Source organism: Narcine bancroftii, chromosome 9 (assembly GCF_036971445.1).
Source record: "Narcine bancroftii isolate sNarBan1 chromosome 9, sNarBan1.hap1, whole genome shotgun sequence".
Lineage (NCBI taxonomy): Eukaryota > Metazoa > Chordata > Chondrichthyes > Torpediniformes > Narcinidae > Narcine > Narcine bancroftii.
In genome coordinates, this window is record NC_091477.1 from 43,901,423 (window position 1) to 43,929,273 (window position 27,851).

Sequence of the window (27,851 nt, forward strand, 5' to 3'; positions counted from 1 at the left end):
TGTACACCTGTAGAAGTTTTTGAGAACCTTCAGTGACATACCAAATCTCCTCAAACACCTCACTGGAGAGCTTTCTTCATGATTGCATCGACATGGAAGCTCCACGTCAGATCCTTGGAGATGTTAACATCAAGGCAGGCAACATTTGTGGAGACAAAGGAATGGTTGTCTGTTCAAGTCATGACTGTAACATAGCAGGAACGTGGAAGTCTGACACCCATCTACTCATGGATAGGTGGTCTTCAGAGATGAATAGTTGCATCCCACTTGAAAAAGTTTCATACAATCACAGGAAGGGATATAACATCCTCTTAAAAATCTGGCAGTCTTATTTAGAGCATATAGGTACCTAACTGGTACCAATGTAGAGTTATGATCGCTACTGACTAACCAGTAGACCTTTGTCTACATTTTAAGAATGTGTTATTATCGTATCTCCATATCATTGTTCTTTCTCTGTTTAATAGGACGTATAGGGTGGAGGGAGGGGTTTACTTGGTATGATTGTTAAATATATTAAAATAATAAATAAAATATTACACAAACAAAGTCAGGACTGTAAGCCCATCATTATAGAGGCTGTAAGTCAGATTATAGAACTTCAGCAGAACTTTCCCAGCAAATTAAGCATATTACAACTGTTTTTATTATAGATAAAAGAGAACTGAACAAATTTAACTCTTTAATGAAACTCACCTGCTCCTCATTGCTTCTGGTGCTTGATGGAACAACCTTAGTGTACTACCAATCAACCACAATCAGAGAATCGTGATTAATAGTCTTTAATCACTTTAAAGTGTCAGCACAGCTTGCATGTTGCTGGCCCAGTTCCATGGCAGGCACTGAAGGAGGGGTTTGGGTGTAACAGCCTTTATGGGGATTTCTGGGAGGGAGGAGTCACAGGTTCTGATGTTCCAATGTAAAGAAAAAGGGAAAGAGTTTCCATTGGAATCCTCATTGTAAAAGTTTTTTTTAAAATGCTTTGATTAATATGTATTGTACTACAAATTAATTGATAGATGTTGTTTCTTGTGGCAATTTGGAATGAACCCAAACCCTATCTGCAATGAGCCAAAGTCACGCACTTCATCACTGTATTTCAAATCACATAAAGAAATGAGCAATCAAAACATAGTTTTGAGTCAATAATAGTGGTGAACATAGCCATTCAGTACAAAGCCAACAAAGATACGACTTTGTGATTCATATTAAAACATAGTGATTGTCTCCTTATATTTTTCTGCCAGATGTCAAATTACCTTCTCCCCCTCACCTCCACTCCCACACCTTCCACCCCTACCCCCAAGTTCATTTCTCAATACTGCTCTTTTTACCTTTCTTTCCAACAGGGAATTACAAGATATTTATTTAAAAAAATTATCTTGCATTATTAAATTTTAAATATCCAAATGAATCTTTCAGTTGTTTTGTAATGAAAACCCTATGGGCTGATCAGCAGTCGACCCGTTCAGAGTGTAACTCTGAGCCAACACTGCTGAAGTAGTATACAATTTTGCATTGAATATGTCAATGCTTACTGTAAGGGAATTCAGTTTTCTCTTCAGTCACGCAACTAGAAAACTCAACATTTTAAATGTTATTTTCATAAAATTAAACATGCTATTGATTGTAGCAAGTTGTTTAATCTCAATATCAAGCCTTCAAGAATAAAATGTTTACATGGCATCATCATAACTTGGCTAAATGGTGATGATAGGTTATCTTTTGTATTAACTATAATAATGAAAAATAGCTGTGCTTTAGGTATCAAAGTAAAAACATTAGATGAAGGTAGTTATTCCAAATTGTCTTACTAAATCCCAGAGTAATCTGGTGTGTAACACCTGATCTATACATAGACATTGAAAAAAACGGCAATCAAATGATAAAGCCCCACACCATCATCCCTTTTGTTCACTTCACACAAGACAATGATTGCAGGTTATCACACAAGGATGGGTGGAACAGTGGATCCCAATCACCGTTAATGCCAATTAACATTCCTGGTAGATCTTATTATCTCACACATTAGAAACTGAATTTGGCTTTTACATTGAAATCATTATCTTCAAAAATACTGTAGAGATTCCAGGATCCCATGTACTGAAGGTGAAATCTGGCATATTGAAGCAAACTTTACAAATACATATACTTTATGAACATTGGCTATTCAGAAAAAATTGGTTTTGTTCAGTCACCTTAAAGCAGTAATCTGTTGCTTGGATATTGAAATTGAACTAAACAGCAGGGGGCACCATCTCCACACAGTCCCTGAATCCCTGAGACTCCTCCTGCATCATTTAGCTTCTTTCAATCATCTCCTGAATGCAATCACACATAATATTTGGTATTACTAGTTCCTTCAGAAAACTCAAGGATACTCGGTATATTAGAGAAAAACAGTCAGAAGACCGCAGCATTATCACACACTTCTGCTTTTGCAGAAACTAGTTCTCTTAACTGGAATTGGATCCTTGACTTCCTCAATGGAAGACCACAGTCAGTACAAATTGGAAACAATGTCTCCTTCTCACCAATTATCAACACAGGCACACCTCAAGGATGTGTGCTTAGCCCAATGCTCTACTCATTATACACCCATTACTGTGTGGCCAGGCACAATTCCAATGCTATCAATAAATTTGCTGATGACACCACAGTTGTCAGCAGTATTACAAAAGGCAATGAGGAAACGTACACGAAGGAGATAGATCAGCTCGTTGAGAGGTGTTATGCCAACAATCTTACGCTCAATGTTAGCAAAACCAAGGAGATGACAAGGAGGAGGAAGTCAAGTGAACACAACTCAGCCATTATCAAGGGCTCAGTAGTGGAGAGGGTCAAGAACTTCAAATTTCCGGTGTTAACATCTCCAAGGATCTGTCCTGGAACCTTCATGTCGATGCAATTACAAAGAAGGCCCGCCAGCGGCTATACTTTGTGAGGTGCTTGAGGAGATCCAGCATGTCACTGAAGACTTGAAAACATCTACAGGTGTATTTTGGAGAGTATTCTGGCTGGTAGCCTTACTGTCTGGTATGGAGGCACCAACTCTCAGGACAAGAAAAATCTCCAGAGGGTTGTTAACTCAGCCTGTGACATCACAAGCACCTGTCTTCACTCCACTGAGGACATCTACATGAGGTGGTGTTTTCAAAACTCAGCAACTATCCTCAAAGACCCTCACTACCCAGGCCATGCCCTCTTCACTCTTCACTTCATTGTGTAAAAGGTACAGGGACCCTATAGATGAGAACTCAGCAGCCCAAGGACAGCTACTTCCCTGCTACCATCAGATTCTTTAATAATCAATGAACCAAAGACACTGCCTTACTTTTCGTGCACTATTTTGTTTTTTTTACATTTATTGTTGTAAAAGTGGTTACTGGTATATGAAAGTTTACACTGTAATACTGCTGCAAAACACTGAATTTTGTGACTTGTTCATGACAATAAATCCTGATTCTGATTCTGATTCTTATGTATTTCCTTCAGAATACCTCATCTGAACTGCTGGGGGCAGCACTATTGAACTGTGACTCATTCCACAATGTTCCTGAGTAGGCCAGTCCTTCTCCATGATTAGTAATGTCCAAGATTCAAGATTCCTTTATTGTCATGTAATAATACAGAAAATGTAATATTGCACAAAATTTTCTTTACCTGTTGTAAGGCAAACAAAGTGTTGTTATTAGTATTGCCCAGTGCCCCTTTACATTAAAATAAGCCACAAGACATTGTATATCATTTCTTGTTGAATGTATCTCGGATTAATTTATAGCTCAATGATCCTACTTCAATATAAAATATTTTTATTAGCAAACAGTTGCTGGAGGAACACAGCAGATCAGGCAGCATCTATGGGTAGAAATGGTCAGTCAACATTTCAGATTGGGACAGGTCAAAAACTATTTTCATGTTCATCTGGTGCAAACAACACAATATAATCCATTTGTGAAAGTAACAACCTTTTTGCCTAACAATATGAAAACTGCCCCAAGAACTGGTCTTCATTTGCTTTGGGAGAACAATTGTTGTGGCGTAGCTCACCTGAGCAACCAAAATCGAGGAACTGGTAACGTGAAATAAAATGCCACAAGTTGTTTGGCAGAATGCAAGTGCAGCAGATAATCTGCTTTCCACAAATCCAGAGGATGAGGACACTGAAACACCCCTGCCTCTGACAGCACAGAAGTCTGCTGGAAGAAGGTGGCAGAGTGGTATGCTGCAGTCCACAAAGGGGAAGTTACTAGGTCCAATTAGGGCTCAAATGCCTCAAAAAAAAAGGCATCTTAGTAAAGATAATCAAGGACAGATGATTAATTGTATTGATATTTTTCCCCTTTAGCACTTTCACTAAATTATTGGATTCTTAGCACCAATGTGGCCTTATGTTTCCTTGGTCATACAAGTTGCATAGAATCGTTGGCGGTGCCTAGGAATGTCCTCCAACATTTGGCTGTTGGATAAATACTTAAGTGGAAACACTTTTTAAATATAATAGATGTGCTGAGTAGAATAACAGAAGGCAGGCAGGATGAAGCGTAACTGGAGAAAGAATACCACTTTGACCATTTTAGGCAAATTGCTGGTTATGTCGGTGTAAGTTTGACTTAAAAGTGATGATTAACATAATATAAACAGGCAGAAGACTCATGAGACAGCCTGCCTCTAATCCCACCTGTATTTTTGATTCCCCACCCCATACAATCAACACCACAGCACAATAAAATTAATAATTTCTCACCATGGTATCAATAGAATGGCAATTTACTTAATATATCCTAAATTATCATTACCCCATTTAACTCTTGTGCCAGTCTTACCTGCTTCCTTTATTTATTTAGCTTTTAATGCTAACCAAGCCAACACCAAATTAGATATTTTGTCTTACAGATTTGATTAGAGAACATGACAAGTGGACAACTTGGTGAAGCATACTGGATGCATGAGGGGGATCATATTGAGCAGATAACAAAGTGGTGGGACTAGGTGAATAAAGTATTGTATTGAAGATATTCCTCTTTTGGAAGGTCCATGAGGCCTTGCCTCATAGGTCTATTTACATGGGTGAGCACATTACTGAAGAGAAGTGCTTAGAAAGGGACCAAAGCCAAGGACACTTACAGTCACTGGAGCTCAGGTTCCATTTACAACAAAATTGTTTGAGTGAGGTTTGATTTGAGATGTACTGCTTCTTATCTGAGTTGCTGTTGAGTAATAGGAAGTACAGAGGCCATTCAAATATATTCTTAACAATGAGCAAAGGCTGGGTATATATGTATTTTTTAAATAAAGATAGAAAGCACGAATTGCTGATGTAATAAATCTCATGATGTATTTTGCTGAGTTTAGAATTGCCTGTTAATAATAACTTGATGTTTAAGAAATGTGGATAGAATTAACACAATGGGGTTGTCCATACAACAGATCCATTACTGGGAAAAGTGGAGTGTTACACCTAAGTCCAGCATTACACCTAAGACCATTAAAAATTCCACATTCGGGCTGTTGACTTAATGAAGCTTTATGGAGTATTTTCCAGTATCTAAAATATCTTTAAAGAATATTGAATTATTGACAATGCTATCTTCATACCAGCTTTGTTCTGGTTATTCAATTTGTGTTCAATTTATTTTATATATAAATAGGAAGATCACATTTTCAAAGTCTCTTCCTATATTTCTGTTCAATTTTTTTCTCTAATGCAAACAATTATAGAATGTTGACATCAATATGATATTTTTTATTATTTATGCAGTCACTGTACAATACCTATATGACTTAAATAGAATTAACATTGATCTGCCATATTATTGTTAATTGTTGAACTTTTTAATTAAACCAATTAATTTATAATTACTATCACAGCTATAATGCATTGAACTATGTCATTGTACAAGGAACAATACTTAATAACAGCAAGCGACACCATTTCTCATATTTGTTTTATATTTGTCAAATATAAAACAAATTCTGGTGTTCTCAGTTCCACAATATGATGTTGAATAGAAGCCTTTCTAGAGGTTATTAGTCTACGAAGTCTACAATATACACACATACTCTGTCATATAATTTCTCAAAAAAGTCAATGGCAAAATATGATGGGGAGCTTATGATGTGAGTGGGTTCCTCCATGCATATACAGTATGTAACCAAAAGCATGCAACACACTCCCGTAAATGTGAAGACAACTTTGACTTTCTTTGGAGTTAACTTCATTCCCCATTAAGACTCTCAAACCCCCAACACTTCCCAAGAACTAGTTTTAACCACTGGTCCTCTCCCCATCCCACCTTATCAGCTCCCTTCTCAATGCTCTAGTCCTACAGGATCTATCCCTGAATAACGCTATTTTACATCCACCTTTTCTAGCAACAAATAATTATTAGGCTATTATTTGTAGATTTATACAGGTGAAATGTAGATGTTCAGAATCAGAATTTATTGTCGTGAACAAGTTACAAAATGTGTTGTTTTGCGGCAGCGTTACAGTGCAAACATTCATATAAATCACCTTACAAAAATAAATTAAAAATAGTATATGAAAAGTTAAAGTAAAGCAGTGTCTTTGGTTCATTGATTATTCAGGAATCTGATGGCAATTGTTAGGTCTGCTTTGTTCATGAATGAGTGAGACAAACACCAGACTGAGTCGAAATCAGGGTTCTTTGTTCTTTATTACCGGATTGTAACACTTGCAACTAACAATGTTAGTTGGAGAATGCATTCTGCCGTTATCAGCAAAATGGTGATTTTTTTATACCCTTGGATACGTGCTTAGAACATCATCATATCATTACTTGTCCAATGACTAAAACTGTTGCTATCCTTTCCCTGCTAGCTTCCTGCCTCTCAATCCATCAATGTCTCTCTTATCTTGTAAGTACAAGGATGCATTCACATCTTGTTACAGCCCTGCACAGGGTAACTCCTTACACATTCCCATCTCATGATGTTTTACCTTACACAATGGAGAAGAAGCTGTCCTTGTGCCATTGAGTGCTCATCTTTTGGCTCCTGTACTTTTTCCCCGATAGTAGTAGAGTGAAGACAGCATGGCCTGGGTGGTGGGGGGTCTTTGAGGTTAGAGGCTACTTTTTTAAGACACCGCCTCTTGTAGATGTCCTTTTTTTTTAAATTTTTTATTTTTCACACCATAAATCACATTAGCCATGATATACACTTTTTCTTTTTCACACATATACAGTGACTTTTTCTCCCCCCCCCCCTCCTCCCAAGCCACCCCCCCCACCCCCCCCTCATCCATTTTAGGTATACAATCTAGGTTGCATTAAACCCGTCAGACAATGTTGTCATTCAACAAAATTACACCAGAAATTCTACTGAGTCCATTCTTTTCTTTCCTTCTCCTTCCATCAACTTAGGTAATGTTTGTCCCCGGTAGGTTTTCGCTATTGTATTTAATGTAAGGCTCCCATATTTGTTCAAATATTTCAATATTATTTCTTAAACTATATGTTATTTTTTCTAATGGAATACATTTATTCATTTCTATATAGCATTGTTGTATTTTCAAATTATCTTCCAATTTCCAGGTTGACATAGTACATTTTTTTGCTACGGCTAGGGCTATCTTAACAAATCTTTTTTGTGCATCCTCCAAATCAATTCCAAATTTTTTGTTTCTTGTAGATGTCCTTGATGGAGTGAGGGCTGGTGCCTGTGATGTTGCAGGCCGAGTTAACAACCCTCTGGAGTTTTTTCTTGTCCTGAGTGTGGCATCTCCATACCAGACAGTAATGGAACCGGCCAGAATGCTCTCCACGGTACATCTTTGGTGACATATCGAATCTCCTCAAACACCTCACAACGTATAGCCTTCTTCGTGATTGCATCAATATGGAGGATCCTTGGGAGATGTTGACACCCAGGAATATGAAGTTGTTGACCCTCTCCACTACTGAGCCCTCAATGAGGCTCAAATCATGTTCACCAGACTTCCTCCTGAAGTCCACAATTGTCTCTTTGGTTTTGCTAATATTTGAGTGCAAATGTGTTGGTGTGACACCACTCAACGAGCTGATCTATCTCCCTCCTGTATGCATCCCCATTGCCATTGGTGATTCTGCTGACAATTGTGGTGTCATTGGCAAACGTAGATAACATTGAAATTGTGTCTGGCCACACAGTCATGGGTGCTTAGTGAGTAGAGCAGTGGGCTAAGCATGCATCCTTGAGGTGCACCTGTGTTTACTGGAAGACAGTGATACTGATGTATACAGGGTGTTCTATCTACAATGTGGTTGTGCATTTCTTGAGATACTAAACCCTTTTCAGTCACTGGCCATGGTATAAGGCAATGGGTATATGCCAGGAATTTACCTATAAGTTTTCCTGATCAGCTGCCAAAATGAGATCTGTATAGTACGACTGAGAGCACTCAAGACCAGAGAGAGTACAACATGCTTGTGGGGGTGGAATCAGGGGAGGAGCCAGTCCTTAGAACATCACACCAGTAGTGAATTCCCAGTTCTTTCAGAATGAAGCCTGTAGGTGAAACAGAGAACAGAGAATAGTCAAAAAAATATTTACAATATGTACAAATTCAACCTGTCAGGAGGGCTGGAGGTGTGGGAAGATCACCATAGTGTAGGTGGGCACTGGACTTCCTGATCCTCCTGTGGTTCTAGGACCTCAGGGCATGGGTGATCCAGCTCTGGTTGAGGGGTGGCTGGACCCACTTCCTGTGATATCTCACCTGAGCCCACTGGTGTCCCCCAGGGAACCCTGAGTAGGTCCTGACTCCTTTGGGATGGTGGACCCTCAGTTCTGGCAGGTGCCAGGTCCCTGATCAAGGCAGTGTCCTCCCTGCCATCTAGGTATGCCACATAGGCATAAGTGGGTTTGGCATGGAGTAGGTGCACCTTCTTGACCAGGGGGTCAATTTTGCTCTTTCTCACATGCTTTTGAAGCAGCATTGGTCTTTTTGCTGTAAACCAAGCTGGGAAGGTGGTCCCTTACGTTGACTATTTCTTGAATAAAAACATCAGCTCGTGAGGAGTCGCATTGGTTGCAGTGCAGAGTAGTGACCTAATGGAGTGGAGCACCATGGGTAGGACATCTTGCCAGCATGAGTCTGGAAGAACTTTGGACTAGAGAGCCAATTTTACTGCCTTCCAAACCATACCATTCTCTTTTTCAACCTGTCCACTCCCCCGGGTGTTATAGCTAGTAGTCCTGCTGGATACAATATTCCTCACCAGCAGGAACTGGCATAGGTCCTCGCTCATAAATGATGAGCCCCAGTCACTATGGATATAGCCAGGCTACCCAAACAGGGTGAAAATAGAGTTTAGGGCCTTAATGACGGATGGCATGGATGAGTCCAGGCAAGGAATTGTGAATGGGAAACGAGAGTACTCATCAATGACTGTGAGAAGGTACATGTTCCTGTTTGTGTAGGGGAGGGGTCCCTTGAAATTGACACTGAGTCATTCAAAGGGCCGGGATGCCTTTATCAAGTGCCCCTTGCTGGGGTCGTAAAGTGTGGCTTGTGCTCAGCATAGACCTGGCAGGACCTTGTCATTTCCCTGACATCCTCAATTGAGTAGGGTAAATTGTGTGCCTTGATAAAATGAGCTATTCAAGTGATGACTGGGTGGCAGAGCTCACTGTACAGTGACCGCAACTGGCCGATGTGTGCAGAGGCACAGCTTCTTCTGGACAGGGCAACTGGAAGCTCATTGAGGGAACCAGGTCGATAGACTATATCACAGTTGTAGGTGGTGATTTTATAATTTTTAATTTTTTACCACGTTTTGTATTGTTGAACATAAATGCCACTGATTGCTGGTCTGTGAGGAATGTGAATTTCCTGCCCACCAGGTAGTGCCTCCAGTGCCTGATGGCCTCCACAATGGCTTGGGCCTCTTTCTCCACTGATGGATTCTGAAGCTCGTGGCCTTGTAGGGTCCTGTAAAAAAAATGCAACTGACTTACCCGCTTGATTAAGAGTTGCAGCCCGGGATACGTCTGAGGCATCACTTTCCACCTGGAAAGATACATTCTCGCCCACCGCATGCATGGTAGCCTTCACAATGTGGCTTTGGATGTAGTTGAAAGCTATTTGAACTTCAGCTGTCAGTGGGAAGGAAGTGCATATTGAGGGATGTAATATGAGAAGAAGCCCAGAGACCTCCTCAAAGCTTTCATGATCCTCAGGATTGGGAGTTCTAACAGGGGGTGTATCCTGTCGGGGTTGGGGCTGATGATGCCATTCTCCACCACGTAGTCCAAGATGGCTAAGCGTTTAGCCCTGAACACACACTTACTGGTGTTGTAAGTGAGATATCGGGCCTTAGCTACATGGAAGAAATTCTGGAGGTTGGCATCTGTGGTGATATGACCACCAGCCTACAGCAGGGGGCAATCTCTGTACCTGGAGGAAAACTACTTAAGGGATTGACTCCACCTGGCTGGTTGTCAATCAGCCAACGTGAATATAAACTTGAGTCAGCCCCTCTTGAGCCAGTCACACTGGGAACCACTAAGGCTTGAACTGGTGTTCAGACTTTTACTGGAATAAAGCCTGTTGTACAGTCTTTTGGGTTTTGTGCTTGCTCGCTGCTTCCTCAGCGCACCACCCTCCAGAGAGTGGCCATGAATGGTAATGTTGTCGCGGAAAGGAAAAGTGGCCTTCAACTTAAATTCATCCACCATTTGGTCCATCTGTTTCTGGAAGATCGAGACCCCAATTGTGATATTGAAGGGAACCCTCCAGAACCGATAGAGTCTCCCGTTAGCCTCAAAAATGGTGTAGGGATGGTCCTTGGAACAGATTGGCAACTGGTGATAAGATCGATGGTCAAATAAACCTTATACTCTGCAATTTTGTTCACCATGTCTGAAATAAGAGGGAGGGGATATGCATCCAGGAGTGTAAAATGCTTAATAGTTTGGCTATAGTGAATTACTAGCCTGGACTTTCCATCCCCCTTTACCACAACCACCTGAGCTCTCCATGGGCTGGTACTGTGCTTGATAATGAGCAGTTGCTGTGTCTCAGCCTTGATGAATGTCCAGTCCTCCGCACTGCAGTACCAGCTTTTTCTAGCAGTTGGTCTGCAATCGGTGCTCAGATTTGGGAACAGAGGGGGTGGATCTATATTCAGTGTGGAGAGACGGCAAATGGAATCAATGTTTTGGGACCTTCCGTTCCGAACCGTAATGGGAGGGAGAGGACCAGAATACTCCAGGGTCACTTTTTAAAGTGATTCAAGAAGCCAACAGAACTGGCGTACACAAATTTTCTAGTACATACATTCAGAACATACAGAACTCTCCCTCTTTAAAGATAAATGAACCATACTGTTTTTCAATATTTACAGACTGCATGTGGGATGCTAAAAAAAAAGATAATTAGAGGGACACACTTTAGGATTGAGTTTTTGGACTGTCTCTGCATCTATGAAGCTCTCAGTTGAGCCAGAGTCAATCAAACACTTCAGTTCATGCCTGTTAACCCATACCTTCATCGTGGAATTGTTCAGTTGGTGTGGTATCTCCTGGTCCAACACCATTGCAGCCAGGACTCCGGAGATGCCGTCATTCCCCTCACTGGAATCACTCCCCCCCCTTCCAGATCCTTGCGCAGGTAAGATGACAGAGACTACGAGATGCGTCAAGATAGCTGCTCTCCTCCTTCTTCCTCTATCGTAGATGGTGCTGATTTTGAAAACCAGCAAGATGGCGGAGACCATGCAGTGCAACAAGATGGCTGCCCTCCCTCCTCATCTGATGAGGCTGGTGGCAGTTTCAAAACATGGCAGGATGGCTGCTGGGGTTTCCCGCATCGCTGCTCTTGCCGTGCGGCCCCACAGGAAGGCCATGGCGTACAACACTGGCTGTGGGTTTGGGTTTTCGGCTCACCTCAGTTGGTTCATCAGGGGTCGCGCATGCGTTGGGGCTCTCAGTGCTCCCCCTGCCCTGCAGACCTTCACCCAGTGTCCCTTCTTATATAACCAGAGCAGATGGATCTTTAGCAGGACATCAAGTTCTTGGGTGCTGCTGCCGACTGCAGAAGAAACATCCCATAGCGCCAGAGGCTACTGCCGTCAGGTCTGATGCAGCGTGTGGAGCTGCTCTGGGGACCAGATTCTCCTGCAGGTTGCTGCCACCGCCTTTTAAGTTATCAGCTCCCAGTTGGGCCATCTTCAGCGACTTGGCCAGCATTACGTTGTCAGACAGCACCGCACTGCCTTGCTCCAGAAACCACTGCCTTATGTATTTGAACCGCATGCCAGTGACAAGAGCATCCTCATCTTCCTGTTCTCAGGCTGTGCTGTCCTCATACCTATAGTTCCTCACGAGTGCTCGTAGGATGAGGACAAAATCTTCAATGGACTCACCAGGCCACTGCTTCCATTGTGAGAGCAGATGCCTCGCTAGGATGACATTCTGGGGCCTCGTAGCGAACCTTCAGCTTTTCGACTACTGCCGCATATGTTGTACAGTCCTTGATGAATCCTTCAAGGCCGACACGGGAGAGGAGCGCCAACCTCTTGAGCTCATCCATTGAATAGGCCGTTTGCGTGGCCAACAGGTACATTTGGAAGCACTCCAGCCAATACATGAACTCTTCCAGGGCCTCTGGGGACAAAGGGTCGATTAGGAGCATCGCAGGTTTCAACAGGGCTTCCATCCTTATCTTACTGTAGAGCGACTGAGAGCACGCAAGACCATAGAGAGTACAACAGCACACATGGTCTTTGGACTGAACTGGTGTTTTGGCGGGGATCCAGGGTTTATATCGGGATATGTGGGGTGGAGTCGGGGGAGGAGCCAGTCCTTAGAACATCACACCAGTACTAAATTCCCAGTTCACTACAATCTGAGATTTCTATTGATCTTCCACTAAATGGGGTAACGTCTGTGGAAATTCCCAGATAGTGTGTAACTGGTTTGTCAGAAATTCCTTTTGTTTGTTACCTTAGCATAAATGCCAACTGAAAATAAGTTAAACCTAGTGAGAGTAAACCATTAAAAATGTTAAGATGTACAATAAATGTGAGAACAATAGCATGGCATTCCTTGCAATGCCACTATAGCTTCACCAGAATGATACAAGAAACTCATGAGACATGTACATTTCTTCTAATGAAGTTCCAGGTAGTGGATCTCTGGGGAATTTTGGCCATAAGCTGATTACTGAGTAAGAAAAAGAAATCAAATTTGTTGATTTGTGGAAAGGCTAATGAGAAAACGACCTATTAAAATATCTCCAGATATTCCAGAAATGTTGCAAATTTAGTTTCTTATTAAAGTTATATCAGGTCCTTTAACATTTCTTAAAATACAGTAATCTGTATTAGTAAAACTGAAATGTTTTAGACAATAGATTCTTGCTTCTTGAATTATCAATTTGTCTTCAGAATTGTTTGTAACATGAATGTGTTAGTGAGTGATTTGCTTTCTTCAGTCCTGTGAAAGGATTTAGAACTCAGAACTCAGTGACTAGTATTTTTGAATTGGTCAGGAACTGTATTGGTTCAAATCTCAGCAACCTAAAGCAATCACCTGCAGGGTTACCTACCAGCGCACACTCTTGGCTGATGACAAGATGGTCACTGCTAAAATAACCAGACAACTGGCTGATAGATTAATGAGAAACTTTTTTTTAAAGATTTCAGCTCATGCCTAAAGGTTGAAATAATACATGCCACAGATTTAAACAAATTGTCATGAATACCCTTACATTCCTTACATCTCCAATTTGTTCAGCATGAAGATAGGAGCAGAGGAAATCTGGGGAACCACTGCAGAAATTTCAAAGATGACTCCAGGGAAGGGAAAAATAAATCTGTTGCATTGCTCATTCAATTTGGCAGTTATGACTTCTAATTACATGTACATATTTCAAACAGATTCATTCTCTAAGTATTTGCTCCCAATGCAAATAAATCCTTTCAATTTACATTGTGAAGTAAATTATGTTGTATCAATGGTAATACACAATATTTACTGCTCACTTTGGAGCAGTTTGTCTCTATGGGAGGGGATTGAACATCAGTTTGCCTGCGACCTGAAAATTGTAGCAGCATATGGCAGTTCAATGTAAAACTCTGTATTGCTACATTTTGGTGCTGCCACGTATATGAGAGGGATAAAACAACCCTTCTCTTCAAGTGCTACCATTGTCTTGAGGTACTACTACCATCTCTTATAGCTCCAGTACCAAAACAGGTGCAGAATGATTGTACCTTAATTTATTTATCCATAGGGTCATATAAAGCCATGACCATATCTTTCCCTTGTCAGGAATACATTAAAGTAAAAACCACAAAAATCAAGGACAACAGTGATGGGACGCAAGATGCCTATTTAAAGGCATGTTACTATAAATAGTGGCATATATGCTTGAGGAAATGAGCAAATGTATAACAATGAAATATTTTTGTGTCCATGATACATTTATTTATAGTTATTGGTGAATAAAAGGTAAAGATTCTATTATTGTCATATACTACATTTTATATTTTATACATGAATTTCTTTAACTTTGTCCACCATAAGGAAGACAGAGAGTTGCCATTTTGTCCAGCACCCCTCACAGAAATGAAGCCCTAGCAAGGAATAAACTCACAACCCCTAGTTTACAAGGCCAGCGCTCTAACCACTGAGCCACTGGAGCCTCTTTTATGTGGACAGGGGTGCACCGAAGCTCAATGTCATCTGTAAGAAGTACAGGATTTCAGTGGATTGTTAAAGTATGCAGGAAGATTATTTTAGCTTTTATTTCATAGAAATCTTTACCTAAATTAATGTGAATGTTGCTATTCCATTGATAATAATAACAATTTGTTCTTATATGTATAATTTGAGAGCCAATAGATGTAATTTCACCCTACAATGCAATGGGCGCCCTCAGAGCCATGCTTTATCTTCCATTATCCAAATTTTCAATCTGGCCTTGATACTACTTAACTATGCATGGATTGGTAATCATTTGAGTAGTCAAATTGTCCAGATCAGTCATAATCCTACTGATTTGCTTTAGCCAAATGTTGGTTTTCCCTCTTCTGGAGATAAAGTTGCTATATTTAACCATTTCCTCCCCAGACTTCTTTGGCATGTGTGTTGATCAGAGTGTCAGATTACATGCAGTTCCCTCCAGCTAAATATAACTGATATCCAGAGTATTACAGAGTATTATTAGCCTTCTTGGAACAAATTGAACACAATTAACCCATTACAGTTCAAAGAATAGGCTTAGTGACAGTTCATTTCATGGAAACAGATTAATCTTATTCTTAACCATAGCAGAAATATAATTCAACCTGAGCAATGAATGGAAGCTGGGTGCTCCATTTTGCTCTAATTTCAGCTTTTCTACCCTTGCCAAAACAATTTCATGTCTTTCTATATAATTATATGAATTAGTATTTCACAAAATACAGACACATCTAGAGTTTATTTGATATCTATACTGGTGTACAAATGTGCTCTTCATTGGAAGACTGGCTAGTTTTTTGAGCTGGTGTTGTTACAGGTGTTATTTAGTCTCCAATTTCACAAGTAAAAAATGTGCTTCCCCTCAGAATTATTAAGGATTAATTTTAATTCCTTTGTGACAGATGGGGTGGGCAGGAGGGTCTTGTCCACTCATCTAAGCCAAGGACAAGTTCCTGAGTGTTCTGTAAACATGTCTTTTAACACTGAAATCTGCACCTGTTTGGGCTTCTCTGCCAACAAATTCATTGAATGAGCGAGGAGCTGGGAGTGACCACATATATATACTTGAATAACATTGAACTGGAGGTATTGTGAAAACAATACTTGTTAGATGTATTAACAATGCCTACTCACTTTACTGGATGGATATGGCGTACAAGGTCAATGCTGAATTTACTATATTATTCTGTTTTTGTAACAGGATTTTGATTTTCACTTACAATACATGTTACAAATTGTCAAAAGAAATGTCCACTATCATTACTGTCTGTCCAATGTGTATTTAAAAAAGGCAGCCAGTGAGCAGAATTACCTGCATTTAAACAGTCTCTCCAAGTTTTAGAATCAAGATCACATGTCCATTTCAAAGCTGATAAATTCTAGGAATCTGAAATCATGCAACATTTAAAAGAGAAAAGTTAGACAGTCTTTCAATGAAGTGTTTCAAATATTTCAGCCTAACCGCTCTGAGAGCAAGTAATAATAGTAATACATTGCCGAAGTTGGTTTCATAGCTGCTAAAAAAATTAAATTGCTTTTCATTTCAAAAGGGGCTCTAAAGTCTGGAACTGCTCAAGAATCCATTAGCCACCTGTTTGGTAAACATGCGTAAGTAATATTTCACAGGATATCTGCTTTAGCTTGGAAGAAGGAGATTACAGAAATATTAAGGCAATGTGACCTTCGGTGTTTCTTGCCATTATTAGGAAGGTCTGCTGCTTGCTGATCCCCCTGCCATCCCCATTTTCTTCTCGTAACACCGCAACTATGAAACTCTTGTATTGTTGCTGTAAAGTTATTCGAACACATAATTTTAACAATTCTAGGTGAGTAGAGATCTTAATTAAACATAAAATATAACGAGTTGCTTCCTAAGATGCATTTTCCTTCAAATGCTTATTGAAAATGGCATGATGTTGTCTGGGTGAATGGTGCAAACTTGCTGTATTTAGATCACAGATGCACACTAAACTTACCACAAACAATTTGTCTATTTGTATATCTTTTATGCAATATGAAACAATTCATTACTGTGAAGCAGCCTCTCATCTATAAACATGTAGCCTCACTCAGGCTATAAACATGTAGCCTCACTCAGGCTATAAACATGTAGCCTCACTCATCTATAAACATGTAGCCTCACTCAGGCTATAAACATGTAGCCTCACTCCTTCAGCTTCTTATTATTTTCGGAGCATTAAGATTTTTTAAAAACTTCCTTTTCCCTGCCTCTTCCTCCTCTCTGTTTTGTTATCACACATAACCAGACTTTGAATTAACTGTTCTGACTAACACATCCTAGTCCAGATTCTTGATTGCCTAAAATGCTTGAAGGAATATCACACTGGGAAATAAAATATTGCATAATCAGTTATGTGGAAAATATAAAGCAGGCCTTCTGATCTCACAGTCCCTACTACTACCAAACGTAGGAATCAGAAAATACAACCTGTCGCCCTTTAGCTATTGGTCAAGCTTCATGTTTAAATAGCATCACCAGTAAAAAATGTTGTCACCAGTATTAATTCTAATCCAGCATTCACTTGTGCCTGCACCAGATGGCACCATACTGGACATCAGATGATAATAATTAAATGGAGCTTTAGGGTTTGCAGTACAGAAGTGCTGCTTCTGGCATCTAAAGTGAGTGAATGAAAGATAACCATTGTAGAGTAAATCCCTCTTCCTATTCTTTTCCTAAATAGTCCTTAGATGAAGGTTGGGTGCCTGATTTGTCTTAAAGATCATCTTTCCACTCCACTTGCTTTCCTATATGTCTTGAGGTTCAATGCTTGTTTGTGCAAGTGAAACAAGGGCAGAGGCTGCACAGTCGAACCACTTTTTCTTTGGAGACAAAACAAGGCAAGTAATTCCTAAGGAGCAGAGATGCCGTTGTCAGCCTAGCACGAAAAAACTATTCTACATTCACTGCCTGAAAAAGAGGTTAATGTGCCTGGAGCACAGGAAAGAAATTGCTCTGTTTGCCTCCACACTCAGTAACCTTCTATTCTTCATGGTAAGTCATGGTGCTCCTTCAGAATTAATGAATGGAGCTCTGAACGGAAGGATCTCTCATCAGCTGGGAAAGGCTTAGAAAATGAGTGTACATTCAAAAATGGCTTTAATCTATAGAATGAAGAAGGTCACCGAGGAAGCTTGATAGGATCAGAGCATACTTTAGCATTACATCTCAGCGAGTGCAAAATAAACTGAATTCAAAATGTACTGAACATACAAAGGACACTAAATTGTATCATTCTCAAAAGCAGATTCAGGAATCAGAATGACAGATTAACCCACATCTGTTCCTAATGCAAGCATCATGCCAACTTTATGCTCACTTGAATGATTTCTGAATTCAACCAGCAATATCTTTGGTGAGAAACGTTAACCAGGAGTCAATATTATAAGGAGCTCGTCGCAGTTAATGTTAGCATGCACTCCTTAAAACCAATTTGCCATGCCCAATGGGTAGGTATTTTGCCAACTATTTTAACAAATGACTACAGTTGCTGAGGTGCCATTCTGGAAGAGCCTGTCAGAACGTAAACCTATTGTCAGCTCTAACCCCTCCCATTGTGCAAATGCAATCAACCAGCTGCTCAGATTGTATTTGCTCATGATAAGAATGTAGTATATGCCACTGACCCATGACTGCAAGGCCAGATCCAACTGCAGAGTCAAGTTTGCAGATGACATAACAGTAGTTGGCTTTATCAACAACAACAAAGATTTGCAATACAAAGAAGAGGTGGATAATCTTGTGAAATGGTGTGAGAATGATGTCTGAGTCTCTATGTGGACAAAAAGAAAGTGATGATTGTGGACTTCAGGAAGGTCAGAGATGACCACCGTCCACCACACATTAAAAGCTTGGTAGTGAAGAGAGTAGACAACATCAGGTTCCTCGGAGTCCACTTGAGAAGTGACCTATGTAGTGATAGAGTGCTAGTGATGAGGGGTGATGGTGGTGCTGGATGGGGGGCTGAGGGTGGTGGTGCTGACGAGGGGGGGGTGATAACATAGGTATTATATATACTCGAGTAATAATCAATTCTATGTTAAAGTTAACCCCCCTATTTTTGGCCTCAGCCACATGCCCAACCATTCTCCTAATGCTCCAATGTAAATCCTCGCCCCCTCCCCACCCCCGGTGCCTGCCAATCTGAACTTTGACCGCAAATCCTTGCCCTAATGCTTGCCCATCTAAACCATTGACTGCAGATCCTTGCGCCGGCATCCACCCATCTGAACTCCTGACCGCAGATCCTCACCCTGATGCCCACCCATACAAACTCCTGGCCATGGATCCTCATTCCCCACTGCCCACCCATCTGAACTCCCAACCATGGATCCTCACCCTGATGCCATCTGAGCTACTGACGTCCCAACCATGAACATTCCTCCCAGTCCCGTTCATCTGATCTCCCAAAGCCTTGAACAACACAGGTACTCATGAGGTCAAAAATCTGATCAGTGTAAAAGTCGACACCCACTTTTTTCCCAAAAAGTAGTCCAAAAAATTCAACGATTACACATGTATAAACCATAGAACACAAACCACTTTCTGTTTTCCCATTCACTTTAAATTAAATCAAAGGCCAAAATCAAATACAACATGGCGGGAACCAAAGCCCACTCTCACGAGTGGTTGGACAACACGACCACTGGAGCCATTTTCAATTGACCCCTCCCAGTGTTATCAACCATCATCAGCATTATTAACTCCCATTTGACCCCCTGGCATTTATTGACCCCTTGGATCATCCCATTAACCCCCAGGGGTCAATATCAACCACTCTGAAGACCCCTAATGTAAGGTGATGTATTTTTGAAGGTCAAACTTGAAGGCAGAGTGCATATGGTGGGAAACTTAACAGTACGGAAGAACAAAGGGACTTTGTGGTCCAAATCCATAGTTCACTTTGTCAAAAAACAGAAAAACAAGTTTTTAAAAAAATGGTGAGATAAAGAAGTGGTTGGTTTTCAGTGGACATTGGTGTTCTTGTACATAAATCTCTTAATGTTAATGTTTTAGTTCAGCATTAAATTAAGCAGGCCACTCTTATGTTGGCTTTTATTACAAGAGATTTTAAGTGCTACAGTAAAGTGAACTTAATCCAATTATTGGCAAGATCATACTTAGAATATTTAACTCAGGACTTTTCTTCACACCCGAGGAAGGATATACTTGCAATGGAAAACAAAGATGTACAAATTGATTCTTGGGATGAAGAGGGGACTTTGTCTTAAAGAGAGAGATTAAGCAGAATCTGTTAACAATCTTGAGAGTATAAAGGGTCTCATTGAAATGTACAAAATACATTTGTGGCTAGACAAGGTAGACCTGGAAATAATATTTCCCTTATCTGGAGTGTCTTGTACCAAGAATCACAGTCTCACAATAGCTATTCTGGACTGAGATGGGAAAAAAAATTCTTCACCAGCAGTAACAAATCTTTGGTGTTCCCCACCCTTTTTGTTGGCCATGCTACAAATCTACACAGGCAAGTCTCTTCAACTCAAACCTATATCGACGACTACTTTGGTGTTGCGGCATGCACCCATGTTGAGCTTGTCGACTTTATCCACATTGCTGCCAACTTCACCCTGATCTTAAATTCACTTGGTTCATCTCTTGCAACACTCTCCCCTTTCTTGATCTCGTTGTCTCCATCTCGGGAGACAAACTTTCAAAAGACATTTTCTACAAGCCCACCTACAATGTGATCCCACTACTAGACACATCTTCTCCTCTCCACCATCCACAGGCACCACTCCGTCTGTGACACCCTCTTCCGCTCATCCCTTCCCACCAATCACCCCTTTGGCACTACCCCTGTGACCACAGGAAATGATACCCTTTCACCTCTTCCCTCACCACCATTCTGGGCTACAAACAGCCAATCCAAGTGAAGCAACACTTCACTTGTGAATCTGAAGGAGTCATTTACTACATCCTGTGCTCCTATTGTGGCCTCTTCTACATTGGAGAGACTGGACACCGACTGGTAGATTGCATCATTGACCACCTTTGGTCTCCCTGCTGTAATAGCAGAGATCTCCCAGTGACCACCCATTTCAATTCTCCACCCCATTCCCATGCCGACAGGTCTGTACATGGTTCAGGCACTGCTAAATTGAGACCATTTGCAAATTGGAAGAACAACACCTCATATTCCGTCTGGGCCTCCTCCAACCTAATAGCATTAACATTAACCTCCACTTTCCATTAGCCCATCCCACTCCCCCAGTCTCTCTCTTTCCCTGTCCTTGTGTCTCTTTTCCTCCACCTCCCTAGCTCTTCTCTCTCTCTTTCCCTATCCCTCTGTTTCCTTTCCTCCAGCTCTGTATTCACGTTTCCCCTTCCCCAATCAATTCTCAGTTTTTTTCCCTTCTGCCTTTTAACCATGTCCACCTCCAGCCTCTTTGCTGTTAGCCTGTGCTCCTCCTTCTTCCCTCCTCTCCCCACTTTTTTTATTTAGGCACTTGCCTGCTTTTTGCTCAAACCTTGATGAAGGGCTCATACCCAAAACATTGGTTATATATCTTTGCCTCTTATTGGCACTGCAGGACCTGCTGAGTTTCTCCAGCACTTTATGTATTTACTTTAAATTGCTTTTGCATTTGCTCTCAGGTTATATATCTTTCCTGATCAGGATCAGGATCAGGAACAGTTGCTACCCCTCCATCATTAGACTCCTAAACAACAAACTCAATCAGAGATTAATTTAAGTTGCATATTATTTATTACTGAATTTTTTTTCTGAATTACACAGTCAATTTGTTTACATTTCTCTCTTTTGTATACCTATTTTTTTTCTTGAGTATAGTTTCTGCACTATTGTTAAGTAGAAATTCTACCTGGTCGCAGGAAAAAGAATCTCAGGGTTGAATCTAATATCATGCATGCACACTGACAATAAATCTGAATTTTGAACTTTTGAATTTTGGCCAGCCTGTCCTCATAACGATAACACTCCAGCACCAAAGACACGTTGTGAGACATAATATTATGCCATTTCAGCAGGTTTTGCTTCACCTTTGGAAATTAACTGGCAGCTTTATGTTTGATGATAATACTTCCAGAATTTACACCACCCTAAACCAGATAGCCACATTTATTCCCATGCCTCATGGACTTTATCCACTTTGCTGCCAACTTCCACCCTGACCTCAAATTCACTTGGTCCACTCCTTTCTTGATCTCTCTGTCTCCCTCTTAGGAGGCAAACTCTCTTCTACAAATCCACCAACTCCCACAGCTACCTCAACTACACCTCTTCACACCTGTCCCCAGTAAGGATTCCATCCCTTTCTCTTAATTTCTCCATCTCGGTTACATCTGCTCCCAGGTCGAAGTCTTCCATGGCGGTTCATCCAACATGTCCTCCTTCTTCAAAAAGCGTGGCTTCCCCTTTACCACCATCAACCCGTCCCTCATTTGTAATAGTGGGAATCTCACAGTAGCCACCCATTTCAACTCCCAGGCGCATTCCCTTGCCGACATGTTTGTGAATGATCTCATGCACTGCCACACTGAGGCCACCCGCAAATTGGAGGAACAACACCTCATATTCTGTCTGGGCACCCTTCATCTGCATGGCATTAAAACTGACTTCTCCAGTTTCTGTTAGCACCCCCACACTCTGTCTCCTTTCACAGAGGCAAAAACAACCCCCTAACTCAATCAATTCTCACCTTTCCTCTTTCGTGTCCCCCTATCATATCCAATTAACACCTTTTGTCTGTTGGTCTGTACTCCTCCGCCTGATCATTCTTCCCTTCTCCCCAGCCTTTTAATGCAGGCACCTTCCTGCCTTTTACTCATACTTGAAGAGGGGCTCCGGCACAAAACATATATCTTTACCTCCTATAAACACTGCAAGTCCTGCTGAGTTCCTTCAGCATTTCTGTGTTTTTACTAAGATTAAAATGGTACTCCATTTTATGAAGTATGGTGATTTACTGTACACTTCAGTCTTAATGCAGGTGGCCAACTGTCTTTGAAGATCAAATGAGGAAATAAAGTAAATCACTTCACAATGACCACTACATTCATTTTGACCTGACGATGCCAACCTATCCCAGGTACCTTGTCATCGTTGTCTGTGCATTTTGCTCATGTTCTCGGGCACATTACCAAAAACATAGCCAACAATGCAGAATTAGGTCACTATTTCTTGTTACACTTAATGTTCGATCATGTCCATAATTACTTTCTTGTGATATAACTTAGTGTAATTTTAGAAAACCGTCCTGGTCACTCCAGAGTGGTTTTAATAAATGTATAAATCAGCAATATTCTGAATTAATTTAAACTATGGGGCACATGTAATTAAAAAAAAGCATGAGCAAATTGCACCTTTTTACAACCGCCATCTGGAACTAACTCCTGATCACCACAGGTAACCAAGCCACGGTTAGCTAAGGGACGGATGCAACAACACCTGAGGGGAAAAAACGTATTGAACCTTACAAGAATGGCAAGTGCAGGGTAGATGTGGTGATTTTAGGCTTAATTCAGGAAGGAAATTCTATCACTTAGCTTCTATGGTATTTAATCAACATTAATACATGCGGAAGACAGCAATATCAATAACATAAATGAAAAATATGTCAGTACAATGCCTTTCTATGTCTCAGCTTGAGGATTTGTGTGAGTGTTGTTATCACTTGTTTATATGGATATTAATGAATGAAATATAGTGTGTGTGTTCAGGGAAAGGTTGAGCTAAACTTGTTTTTCCCACGAGAGCAAGTAAAACACACCTCCTCATTAATTACCGAGTACATCAGATTACAGGTTCTTGTGGTGACTCTCTGCTTATTTAATTATTTCTTTTGCTGCCTCCTTTCCACTGACATAAATTCATGGCAGCAGCTCTGATGTGGAACAATAAAAGTAGTTGTGGCAGAGTTGAGTGAAACTGTGCAGCATGCAGGAGTTTCACAGAACTTGGGCAGCCAATTCACAATTCAGTTTGTTGGTGACCTAGTTGTTACGTGAATTCAGGATGGGAATCTTGAGTTTCCGAAGAATTCACCACTATTTAAATCTCAAGATTCTGTCTTGCCCTGACTGAATTTGACCTTGTTCTACTAGTCATCAGCAATGCTAATATTTCCACATACTACCACAATGTCAAGGGTCAAAACTTCCTTTTAGACAACCATTGATTCCTATCACCAACCCCACCATTTTCTGCATTCAGCATATCATCCTCCACTATTTCTGTCACCTACTACATGATTCCATTACCAGTCATCCCTTCTCCCCTTTCCACCTTCTGCAGGGACCACTTCCTCTGTGACTCCCCCTTCCACTCCTCCCTTTGCATCAATCATCCCCTTGACACCTACCCCTGTGACTGCAGCAGGTGCTCCACTTGCACCCACACCTCCTCCCTCACCACCATTCAAACAAGGGGTCATCTACTGCATCCAGTGCTCCTGTTGTGGTCTCCTCTCCATCAGAGAGAGTAGAAGCAAACTGGGAGATTGCTTTGTTGAGCACCTTGGCTCTGGCTGCCACAATAGCATAGATCTCCCAGTGACAGCATATTAATTCCATACCCCATTTTCTTGGCAACATGTCTGCCCATGGTCTCATGCACTGCCAGACTGAGACCACTCACAAAGTGGAGGAACAACACCTCATATTCCATCTGGGCACCTTCCAACCAGATGGCATTAACAATGACTTCTGCAGTTTCCATTAGCCCTCCCTCACCCCATCTTTCTTTGTCTTCTTTTGTCTTGCTCTCTCTATCTCTCTCACTGATCCCTTTTCCCTCTATCTCCTTCCACAGAGCCAAAAACTACCTCCTCCCCCCTATCAATTCTCAACTTTCCTTTCTCCTGTCCTCTTAACATATCCAATTACCACCTTTTGTCTGTAGGTCTGTACTTCTCCCCTTCCCTTTTAATATAGACGCCTTGCTTGCTTTTTGAGGAAAGGCTCTGGCCCAAAACATCGGTAATGTATCTTCACTTCCTCCGGACACTGAGAGACCTGCTGACTTCCTCCAGCATTTCTCTGCTTTTAATATAATCTCTGGACATCCCACAGACATCCTATTTCAGATGGTGACATGGAAATATTATGAGCCCAACAAGGAATAGATTGAATGATATTCTCATTTTTTCAAAGGCTCCTTGAAAAAATGATTGATTCATAAGACCACAACGTGGAAAGGAGCATTCAGCATGGTCCTGAGAACCTGGAGTTCATGCACTGGGAACATTCAGATGCTTCTGCATAAATGGCAGAAGCAGTACGGCAACTCACACATCACCCATCCATTCACCTGTTGGTCACCTCAAGCCCCATATGTGGAAGAGTCTGCAGTTCTAACATTTGCCTCATAAATCACAAAAACTGGAGTGGAAGTACATCATCCTCAATCCTGAAGGACCATCCAAAACAAAGAAGTAACAGAACAACTATTCACTGGGTCATTGGTACTTGTGGACACGTTCCATACAAAATAAATGTTAATGTTTATTGTTCATTCTTGTTCAGGATGTATTTCTGAAAACAGTTTATATCTTGGACTCCACTCAAAAGCAACCCAACAAATTAACCCATTTTTAGGTCATGTGCAGCTCAAGTGGTTCAAGTTATGCATGAATGTACATCAGGAAATTAGATCCATTCACTTTTTCTCTTTCTAAATCCCTCCACAAAAGAAAGCTTGCATTTTGTTCTGAATGAAGATGTCATGATGCAATTACTTTTGTTCTGGAAATATCCGCTGGATTAAAGAGATTTTTGTTGGCACTGAACAAATTGTTGTGTGCCAAACTGTCATTGGCTTGGATGGATTTTTATTCTAGAGTCAGTTGATAAAATTCCTGTTCTTTTCTCAGTTTTGATTCAAAATTTTGGACATGAATTAAAGCTAAGCCCCAATCTGAAGGTTATACTTCTGCACAAAACTTTCAGCTTTAACGTCATTAGAACCAGAAAAAGCCTAAGAACTTCTGAGGGCAGCAGATACAAGGTTAGTATTCAGTGAGGATGGTGGATTTAAAGCTGGCAGGCTGGAGTTGAAGCTGGAGAATTGAACAAGATGAAAAGGAGAACATGCAGATCTCATAAAAGACTGAACTTTTCTTTGAACTATTTCAAGTAGTAGACAATGCAAAGGGCTGAAAAAGGCATCAGAAAAGTGGGAATGGGAGAAGGGAAATGAGCAAAGTTTTAAAGAAGTTGAGGTGTCCATAAGGCTGGAAAGGTGCTCAAGCTGATGGTTGATGAGTAGGAACAGAGGAGGAGGTATAATTAACTTTCCTTTTACAATGGGTGATGTGCCAAATATAATTTAATGCAGAACAATTGACAGTTGGGAGCAGCTATATTAATTTCAGTCAGTGTCAGGCTAGAGGAAGATTAGTTTTGCCCAGTTGTCAGAGTGTTGACTGGATGATATTGTTGGAAGTACCTGTGACCTACAAAATACAGTAAAGCTCCATGAGCTTGTATGCTCAGGACCTCAGCAGCATTTCAAGTAGATCGATATAATTGCTTTCACCAGAGTGCACAGGTTTCTCGTGCACATGGAGATTTGTGAATTAATTTACCGTTGTGTGCTGTTCACTTTTCCCAAATGTGTTTTCACTTCAAATGAACTGCACTGCAACCAAGAACCATCTGCCTTGCAACTCAATATCTTGGCCTCATGTCAAAGAATGGAAGATGAGCAGAAATAGGGGGAAACAAGCCCTGCAGCATCAAACTTTGAGAGAGCCAAAGCCACCTGAATCCCAATCATTTCAGACAGAACTGTATCAAGCTAGAATTATTTACAAGTCACGGGTTTTCCGGCCAAAAACTGCACATTACGGTTTGGGAACAAACAGGAACATTCCTAGAATATGACACACAATAAATGAATAAGTTGGCTACTGTCTATTTGAACTCTGTCAGAGCCTTGTGAACATTTCATTAAAGGGGACACTCAAACTCTTCACTAAATATTTCTCATCTAAATCCCCATCATGCGACTTAAGATTCAAGATTCCTTTAAGGTCATGTAATAGTACAGAATGTGTAATACAGTAAAGCCTCTGGTATCCAGCACCTATAGAGATTAGTAGATGCTGGATAAGTTTATTTTCCATTTGCTTCAGACTTATTTTAACAATGCCTAATACATCTATGTTTAAGAATTAACAGTTCAAAAGATAAAGATAAATTACTTACACTGAACAAACTTCACTTGCATGTATATATAAACCTTAAAACATTTTACTTTATTTTCAGTCACGTTCTTTGAAAACGTTTAACTGTTGCTGCATCTGAAGGTTTCTTCCCCTCCATGGAGCCACCTGAAAGATGAACAATAACATTATAAATAATTATCCCCTCTCCCCCAAGTTTACAGATAATTCTCTAACTGGGGTGACTTTACCCCAACAGCGAGTTCATCAACCAGCTCTTCATCCTGGTGATGCCATTTTATTCAAACAAAACTTTATCAAAACAGCCACTACGAGCAAAGCATGACCATGGTACTCTGCAGGTTAAATATTTACTCCCATCTTCACCAATGATTTATGTGTTACCTCAAAGAACATTTACTTTTAAAATTTTAAACTGACATATTTTTACCTATTATTTAATTCTAATTAATTTAATTTTTTTAAAATTTATTTTCCACAGTTCTTTTGTTGGTTGCTTGAGGTGGCCAGTTACTTGAATTTTGAATGCCAGGGATTTCACTGTATTACACAAAACTGCCTTCTGTCTGCCGTAGTATTAGTATTGCCCGGCACCTCCTACAGTACAAGAGAAAACACAGTAAAAGAGAGTCCCTTCAGAATCACTGAGTGTCTGTGGATTTGTCTCCAGTGCTCCCATGATCTCTCCAGCCTCACCGACACTTGTTTGATTCATCGGCAACCCGAGCTCAAGATCCAAACCTCTAACACTATCAGGAAGCCTTCAGCACCCAAGGCCCTTCAGGAGCCCTTCTTGCCCCCAGCATCATCTCAAATCCTGGCTCCAATATCTGGTTCCCTTGAGGCAGTTGCCACCAGCTTCAGACTATGCAAGTTGTCACCTACAGCCTATGTGGGTCCTTAACTGCTGAGTCCCTCACTGATTCGCTGCCGAGCACACCACCCTGTAGGGTCATCCCCTCTGCTTCTCC